Source organism: Zonotrichia leucophrys, chromosome 3 (genome assembly GCF_028769735.1).
Source record: "Zonotrichia leucophrys gambelii isolate GWCS_2022_RI chromosome 3, RI_Zleu_2.0, whole genome shotgun sequence".
In the NCBI taxonomy this organism is placed as follows: domain Eukaryota; kingdom Metazoa; phylum Chordata; class Aves; order Passeriformes; family Passerellidae; genus Zonotrichia; species Zonotrichia leucophrys.
Genome location: NC_088172.1, coordinates 22,241,867 through 22,250,993, shown reverse-complemented (window position 1 = coordinate 22,250,993; position 9,127 = coordinate 22,241,867).

The window sequence follows — 9,127 nt, the reverse complement described above, 5'->3', positions numbered from 1 at the left end:
CTCATAAAGACATTGCCAGAAATGGTGATGAGACACATCCTGCAGTCAAAATCTGTTTAATGCAGGTAACTTGTTGAATAGAGTTGCTGGGAACATTTTTTTCCTCATCAGTAGACTGAAATACAGAGAAATAAGAATTATTAAGTTTCAGTTTTGTGAAGAACTCTAATACTGTCCATAATTTCAGTAAAATGCCACCTGAAGTAGAACATTGGTCAGATGTGTCATTGACTAGAATTGAATAAAACTTCTGGCTACTTTGGTACCATTATTATCCCAGTAAAAGGGTGATTTGCCCTGAAATTGTTTTTGCCACTTCTAATTCAAATCCTTGATTCCACTATATTTTGTTTCAATCTGCCTGTTTTAAATCATTCTCAACCATAAGGGCAGTGTTTCCCAGCATGTGCCATTTCAAGGCAAACACTACTAGAGACTGAGGTATTTTTGTTGGATATAGTAGTAGGGTTGGGGTTTTTAAAATAATGCTGAAATTTATTTTCTTAATTTTGCAACAGATCTGTGTACGTGTAAAATTTTCAGTCTTTTCTGCTTTAAAAGGCAAACCTCTATCAAGGTGACCCCAAAACTGGTGTGTAGGCTGGCTGAGCAAATTTGACAGAGCACTGGACTAACATCAGGTCTTCCCTGATGCCTGACACCGGTGAGGGGGACAGAGGGAATGCTGGTGAAGGCAGTCTTTGCCTGCACAGTGGCACCAAAATAGGCATTTCACAATCAGGTATGCATCCTGATTTCAGAGGCTTTGCCCACATCCTCCATTGAGCCATAATAGCATGGATTTCAATGAGTCACAAAGGATACTTGTTATAGATGGGATTGTAGGCTTAGGGTCTTCATTACTGTTTTGTGCTTTTCTTCCATGTCTTTTGCTATGTGTCTTGCAACTTCACTTGGGTATTGTCAGTGTTGGCATAGGCTTAGTGTTGGCTTGAGTCCTGGTAGGGTTAAAAAAAAGGAAAAAGGCAGAGTGCCTCTAAGCCAGGCAGCTGGCAACATTTTCCCAAACTTTTCCTCTTCTCCTCCCTGACCTACTGCTTAGGCTCCCCTGGCTTGAGAGATCAAGGCCAGTTTCATTTTCTATACTCTTCCACAGCTATGGCCCTGGGAGCTGCTCTTTGCCCACTGTGTGGAAGTACTACATTGTACAGTTTAATGTATGTATGCTGAAAAGCAAGTTGAGATTCTTCTGTTTATAAGCATAAATAATCTAGTATCCCTTGGCTACGCTGCAGCAAAAGGACCACAGGTTTTACTTCACATGCTCCTTGGGCATGGTATTCCACATCCCTGCCTTCAGGACTGGAGAATCACATCTACTCCCTGATGGATCTTGATCACCAGGAGCAGTAAGTAGAGTCCACCACACACTCAACTGGAAATCCATGCATTACAGGATCCTTTAGTGTATCTTGAGAGTTGTAAAGAGACATTTATCCTGTCAGTTGAAATGTAATTTTCTTCAGTTCTGTCAATAGAACAAAGTACGTTGGAGTACGTTGGAGTTTTGCCAGTGACTTCTGTAAGAAAATAATGGGTCCCCCATTCAGTTCCCCTATTTTGAAAATATCTATCTATTTATCTTTCTAAGGTGTAAAGCAAAAGAGAAACTGTATGTCTGTCTATAAAAGTACATATTGTCATAAACTTGATTTTAGTAACTAACTGAACACAAGGGGCAATGTTCCTTTTTGACATGCAACTTTCTGGTGTTACCTTACTATAAAAACAGGCAGGAACCAAAGTTTCTCTTACAGCTGACAAATAGTTCTTATAGCTGTTGTAGACTGTGCTGCTCAGAGGTTGGATTTTGCTTTCTGATACTGCTTTTCTAGATTAACAGAAGTTATGAAAATAATAGGAAAAAGGGGAGCAAATGTAACCACTACAATATATTCTATATATGTTTTCTAACACATAGTAGTGTCTTTTGTAACATGAGCCATAAAACTTGTGTATTTATGTTCAAAGTATAAATTGAGAAAAATGTTGAATAAAAAATATGGTAAAAATTAACTAAAGAAGAACATCTTGGGTTGTCATTTTAACTAGAAGGTTAGAATTTGGGTCATGTGTTAATGAATAATATATATATTAATGTACTTATGCAAGAGAAAATAGGGTATGTGGTTAGGATGACAAAGATGATTTTTTTTTAGTTTTATATTTCTACAATTTAAACACCAGCAAATGCAGTTTTTTAAATTTATGCAGTTGTTTATTGTAAGGTTTGATTACTGTATCAATGGACCCAAATAATGTCTAAGCAGTAGAATTTCTACTATGCTGTGTGGAGTAAGCATCAGCACTTGGGCAGCATGCATGCTGCATAAAAATGAGAAGCATTAATTTTGAAAATGAGTATTGCACAGCCAAGGCTTTAAGAGAGGAAATCAATTTTCAGTTGCTAACAGGCAATTCTTTCTAATTAATCTGCCCTAAAGGATACATACATAATCCCATGATTGTGTTTAAATACAGATACTTGTATTTATCAGGCTCAGCAATGGCCTTTTCGAGTGTACCTGTGCTAGAATAAACAAACAAGAGGATTTACTGAGAATTCCTTGGTTGCTAGGAAAGCCTGCCTTTTTGCTCCTGGCTGATTACCACATCTCTTTAATACATGGTTCTGAAAAACATCAAATCATATGAGCACGGGATGCCTGTGCACACCTGGAGACAGATTCTGTCCCAATGGGAATTTACAGTTCATTATTTATGGTGACAGTCTGAGGGCTAAAATTGCTTACTGCTTCTTTGAGAGAGCCCTGAATATTGGGAAGGGTTTCCTGAACTGTGATTCAGTGCTTAAACTTCCCTGTTCCTCTCTCTTCCATCCTATTTAATTTTCTAACTGCATATAGACAAATTGGTTTTTGTAAAATGCATTTGCAGGTGAATATCAGTCATTTGAAAGGTGCAGCTGTAATTGAGGGTTCTGCATGAGCTAGTCTGTATTGCAATGAGTATGCCATGGAGCTGATAACAGTATTTTTAGATTGCTTTACATAGCTTCATAGTAATAATACTTCATATAATAATAGTCCTGTTAAGAAGGCAGATTAGTATCTGTAGCTAGGAAGAAAATAAGTTGAAAAGCATTTGCCTGACTTGAAGCTATATGATGAGTCTGTAAAAGCACACAGATTAAAGCCATTGCTGCTCTCTAAGCCCATGGTTAGTCCTTTAAACAATCTCCTCCTTGCAGGTGTCCTGCATATGTGGTGGTGGAAAATGTCTTTGTGAGTAAACTGGCCAGGACCAGGGCGGCAACGGGAGTGCTGAGCTGTGATCACAGGTAGTAGTTGGCTGGCTGGGGTTGAGCCTGGCCTGGGCTGCTCCCATCAGACTGCACTGGCAAAGCCACTTACCTGCTACATTTTAGGAACTGAGTAACTATGTTGATGTAAATTGTGTGGTGCCATTTGCAGAATAGGTTTTCTGCCTCTAGTGTTTTGATACTGATGCACCCATCCATAAAACCTTCTTTCTGTGGGATGGTTGCCTGCAAGTCTGGAACTTGAGAGCTGTCAGGAGATAGAAATACCTACTAGCATAGACTTGACATGTACTATACAGGTACCAAGCTGGTATGAAGAGTGCCACTGTTAATCTGGGATGGTTCATCAGCTGCTTGCACCATGCCACAACTCAAAATTCTGGTCTACTTCCTATACCTTTTAAGATTTAGGGGCTTTATAGATGTATGTAGAATCTGCATCCTGTTTCCTCACAAATGCAGAGCATGCACACTGCCAGATCTAGCTGCTATTCCATTTGAGAATTCTAGCTCGAGATTTTTCAGAATTAGTTGCTGCTACCTTGCAATTGTGCTTATTTGATTAATAGCATTTTCTTTAAAGACGTGCCCAGCTACCAAATTGCCAGAAATGCATTTTTCCTCCTAAAACAAGAGTCAACAAAGCAACACTGAAACAGCTTCAGATGAAAGGATCAGAAAATTTCCTAGCAAATGAAGATTTACTGAGTAACTCCATTTGAAATGCAACAATGCCGATATATGACCAAAAGTGCTTCAAGTGCTTTGGCCAAGCTCCATAAACCACACTATAAAGCAGTTAGTCTTTCACAGCATGACCTTCAAAGGTGTTCACAGGGATTTTTTTCCTCCAGCAAAACAGGCCTTGACAGCAGAACTGCAAGTTCTACTGTTGTACATATTGTTATACTCCAGTGATAATCACAGTTATCATTAGTGTGTGTCCAAACCTACAAGACGAGCCAGAACACCTAGGATTAAAATGACACACCTTGGGGGAGATGAAATCATTGTAAGAATTTACTGGAAATACAATTTCAGGAGTATTTTGACATCAAAAGGTTCAGCTGAGCCTCCAGCAGTTTTCTCAAAGCACTGAAGTACCTGATTTCCACTGAAACCTCTGTATCTTAAATGGCCAAATGCAGAGAACAAGAATGGCTTTAAATTTAAAAAATTTAACTACAGAGCTACAGAAGTTTCATTTTTCCTTTCTTCTTTTCAACATTGGAGAGAAACTCTGCGGCTTTCAACTTGAGCATCAGGATCACCTTTAATGTGGGTACCAAAACTGCATTCGCTCACGCCTTCCAAATCAAATTGTTTAAATTGTTTCCTGTGGGCTTTTCTGCTTTGCTCTATCTGTGTGCATTTCAAGTTGCAGAACATGCCTGCCAGACTACACTTACTAAATGCTTTTCAGTGTTCCCTTTCTAAAGAGATATTTTTCTGTAGAGTTGAATAGCACAGACTGCATGCTTTAATAAGGAGGATTACCCCCAAGATTTGTCAGAGCAACCACTCTTCTGCAATGTTGCTCAGAGCAGCCTGTGATGCTTTTAATCCTGCTCACAAGCACTGACAGCATCAGTTAACTTAAGCTGCATCTGCATTGCTGGCCTGCAGGGCACTGCAGAGGTTACAGACACACCGTGAGGGTGAGGCTGTATCGGGTGGGATCCCTGTGCCCGTCCTGCCCCTGCCTCTCAGGGGAGCACAGCTGGTTACAGCCTGTGCCAATACATGACAACATTCCATGTGGCATTTGGCGAGAAATGTACAAATAATGAGGTATTTTGCTCACAGGTAGAGGTGTTTTTCTCTACACATGTAGATGAGACAGGTGATGTGAATGATCTGTGGCCGATTATGGCTGAGAAATGACTGGGTAAATTCAGCAATGTAAAGAGCAAGAGTAAGCTTTAATTTTTTTTCCCAAATTCTTTTGGGTTTTATTTTTAGCAAATTAGGGGATGATGTACACATTTTCTCAGTTGTTCATCTAAGTAAATGTTGTGTGTTCCCCATCTTTTAACCTTATCAGATGTTTTCAACCTCATTAAAAGCTGCCCCACCTATTCAGAACACACTTTTGGGTGGCAGAAGTCTGTGTTAATAAGGTCTTTTTTTTAATGCTGGTTGCTTTTTCTTAAATTAAAAACAATATTCATTTGTCTCTGGAGCACAGAAATATGCAAACCAATACTGAAGAAATCTTTATGATTTTTTTTCCTTATACCTCTAAGGCTCTATCTGCTACAAGCTGATAACCCTCATGATGCAAACAGCACTTTTGTCCCAATTCTACTATCTGGGTGTATTACAGGGATGTGTGAAAAATAATACAGGCAGATTAGCTTGGCCCTCCATCAGATGTATACAACATATCATGTGTAACATGTATACAGCATGTATAGGTTTTGTATTCCAAATATAAAACATGTATTTTAGGTATCTTTGCTCAGTAGAAATACAATAACTATTTGGTCTGTTCCAGCAATAGCATCAAACCAATCCTTGAGTCTGTTGTATTACAACACCAAGCATTTCAGCTGTTAAACACAGGATGAGCAAAAGAAGTGAGGTTTTCTTTTCTCTTTGTTTTGTTTTGGTTTTACATGTTGGCTTCTAGCCTGAGCACTGTAGGGAACATAGACATTAGCTATTACCACGAAGTATCTGACACTCCAGTAATCTATTCACAGAAGGAATTCCTGCAAGTTTAACTATTATCTGTTCCAGAATTTTGATGCTGCAACATTTATTTTTTCAATACATCCTTGTGCCAATCCAAATCACAAAAGAAAAAACCGAAAAAACCAAAACAAAACAAAAAAAGACCCCAAAAGCCAACAAAACAACCAATCCAGATACCTAAAAATAGCCTACCAACAGCTTTTCATGTGCAAAGGCACTGGTGGCAAGTCTGTGCAGACATACCAGTCCTGCCTAGTGTGCTGGACACGTGCCCACAATGTGATGGACTCTGAGCAAAAGCTGCAAAGCCTGCCTAATTAGCTGCACCATATGCAGTCCCATGCTGCCATGGGTGCACTACCTGCAGGATTCTACTTTGCTACAGAAGCTAGCCTGCATAAGCTGTGAGCTACACTCTGAGTCTGTCATCTAGGAAGGCTTAACGTTTCTTGATTCAGAGGATGTGGAGTGAATATTTCATCTGGATAAAATAATTATTTGGTTAAATTATTTCTAACCTCCTCAAATGAGAAGTTCTGCCAAGAATCAACCACCTGAGACTGGGATGATTAATTTTTGATGTGACCCGCTGGCTAATTTTGGGTGAGGAGCTGTGCATTTGCTCCAGCTGCCATGATAGCCCAATCCTGCAAGACAGCCTATGAGCTGGGAATGGCAGCAATGCGGCTGCTGGTGCAGAAAATAAATATATTACCTGGTCCTGGAAGAGCATGGCCCTGATAATCTCTGAGCATATGTGTTCTGGATCAGGATGCTGTTTGGTGACCCTGTCGTGAGAAAGGCATCCAGCACTATTGCCTATTTCTGCACTGGAGACATTGCAGCATTATGCCTCCTAGAAGGAACACTTTGTTTTGCCTGATGCGGATTAAAGAGGTGTGTGAGACAAAAAAACCTTCCCACTACTATTTCTTCATTTGGATTTTTTTTCTTTTTAACCAGAGAAACACTTGATAAAATTTTTTTGTTCCAAACTATTTCCTTTTAATTGCTGAGCACCACTGCTGGTATGTGAGAGACACAGAGCATGGGCTGCATGTCCAGAAGGAAGTCTGCTGTACGTGACTGGGCAGGGGCCACCTGAGGTTTCTGGGGCAGAGCACAGCAAATGTTTCCCTTCCTGCCTCTGCTCAGCACTCTCCTGTTGTTGCTAACTGCCCCTTGCAGAATGCAGGATCTCAGCAAGTCCTGATAGCCAGTAGCAGCATTACAATAATCCATCAGTACCCCTGAATATTTGTTGCATCAGCTGGGCTACAGAAATGCATTTCAGGCACCAAACTACATATCATGTGAGCTGTGTGATACCTGATTTCTTTAGGACAAGGTCTTTACTACGCTGGGACAATGATTCATCTCATGTAATTTGGGCATTTAAAAATTGTCTACAGCTGTACCAGTCTGACTTTACAGCTAATGGAGAAAAATAAGAAATACCAAAGGATGATTCACCTCATCCTAAGATAAGATGTCAAAAATAGGTGAGCAAAATTGCCCTTCAGATATAGTTATTCCTGTACATCAATTATAAATGGAGCCTCGGGAACTCAGGTTAAGTAGCGAAATCGAGCGACTAAAACTGTGATGATTTCCACAATGTGTGTCCCAGTTTTTTCATCACCTCCAGTTCTGTGAGAAACTGTGAGGCCAATTGATGAGCAGCCTTATTCTCCAGGGCAAGTGTCCTTGCCTATGATCCACAGAGCAGCAGTATTTTGCAAAAGTTATGCTAAGAGGTCAGCGACTCCTTTAGATTTGTTTTCACTAATGGGTTTAATGACAAAGGAGCATGGGGAACTATAACATGGTGGGAAGAAAGTAGACTGAGTTACAAAGTTAGGGAATTGCTGCCCAAAGCTGAACTTTCATAAAGGTCATTTTACCTGATCTGCTTCTGGCAATGTTCAGTGAGAGCAGAGGATGAAGTCTGCAACAGCCAAGTGCTACATGACTTCTCAAGCTAGGATTTCCATGGAATTGGGTTTTGTATAGGTCTTCTGCTGGCTCCATGCACAGGGGCAAGTATGGCTCATAAAAGCACAATATACTACTTCCTACCCACCACAGGTTTTCAAATTGTCTCCACAAACTATAACTCAGACATCTCTGTGTACACTCATACTGGAATGTGATGTGGCAATTAAACCTGAAGAGAAGCTAAGAAAATCCAGTAGTGGTTAAAATTCTTATGTATTCAGAAAGCATGAGTCAGAATGATATTATCTCAGATATTATACTGCTGCCACAGTCACATAACTCTCATCAGTATGAATAGAAGTCAGGCACCTTAAAGAGTGACAATACTCCACAGAGAAATAGAACAACAGATGTTAAAAGTGAAAATAATTTTCCATAGCTGTATCAGTTGTCTAATTTTAGTGTCATCTTGAATTATATAGTGTTTAAAGTAGCATGAAACAGCAAGAATATTAATTCCTGATGTCAGAGAGAAGAGTTATTTCTGGCAGGTTTTAATGGATCTGCTGTATCTCATGGAAATTTCTTCCAGCTAGCCAGGAATAAAACCATGTACAAAGCTTACATTTTAACCTTGTAATAGAACCAAATCAGGGTGACAAATTCACAGTTATGCTAAAGCCACATGTTGTGGTTACTGTCTCTTCTAAGACCCTGGTAACACTTTATGGTTGTTGCTTATCTATTTTATAGCTCCCACAAGAGCGCTGCCTCTCAGTCGAGATGAGACGACCTCTGCTTGAACACCAGCCTGCTGGTTAAGAGCTGCTCTGAAGTCACAGCACAATGTGAGTGAAGCCAAGGGTTTCAAGTGGTTACAGTTATCCAGCACTGCATGTAAGTACTTTAGTTTGTTAAGTGCTAAGTCAACACATAAGAGTTTTTAGCACAACTGATGTCAAAAAGGAGAAGCAATGGGACAAAATGAAGGAGAAGACACTCAGCCATGCTTAGCCATCACAGCCATGATGATGGAAGAACATACAGCTGCAATGGCCACACTGCCAGCACAGAAGCAATTAATTGTCAGGTTAATTTGAGACAGGAGATAGTAGTAGCTTTTCAAGTCTGCTCAGGAGTGTCTCCCAAGGCCAGGAGCCACTCACTGGGCACTGCAGGGGAACCAGT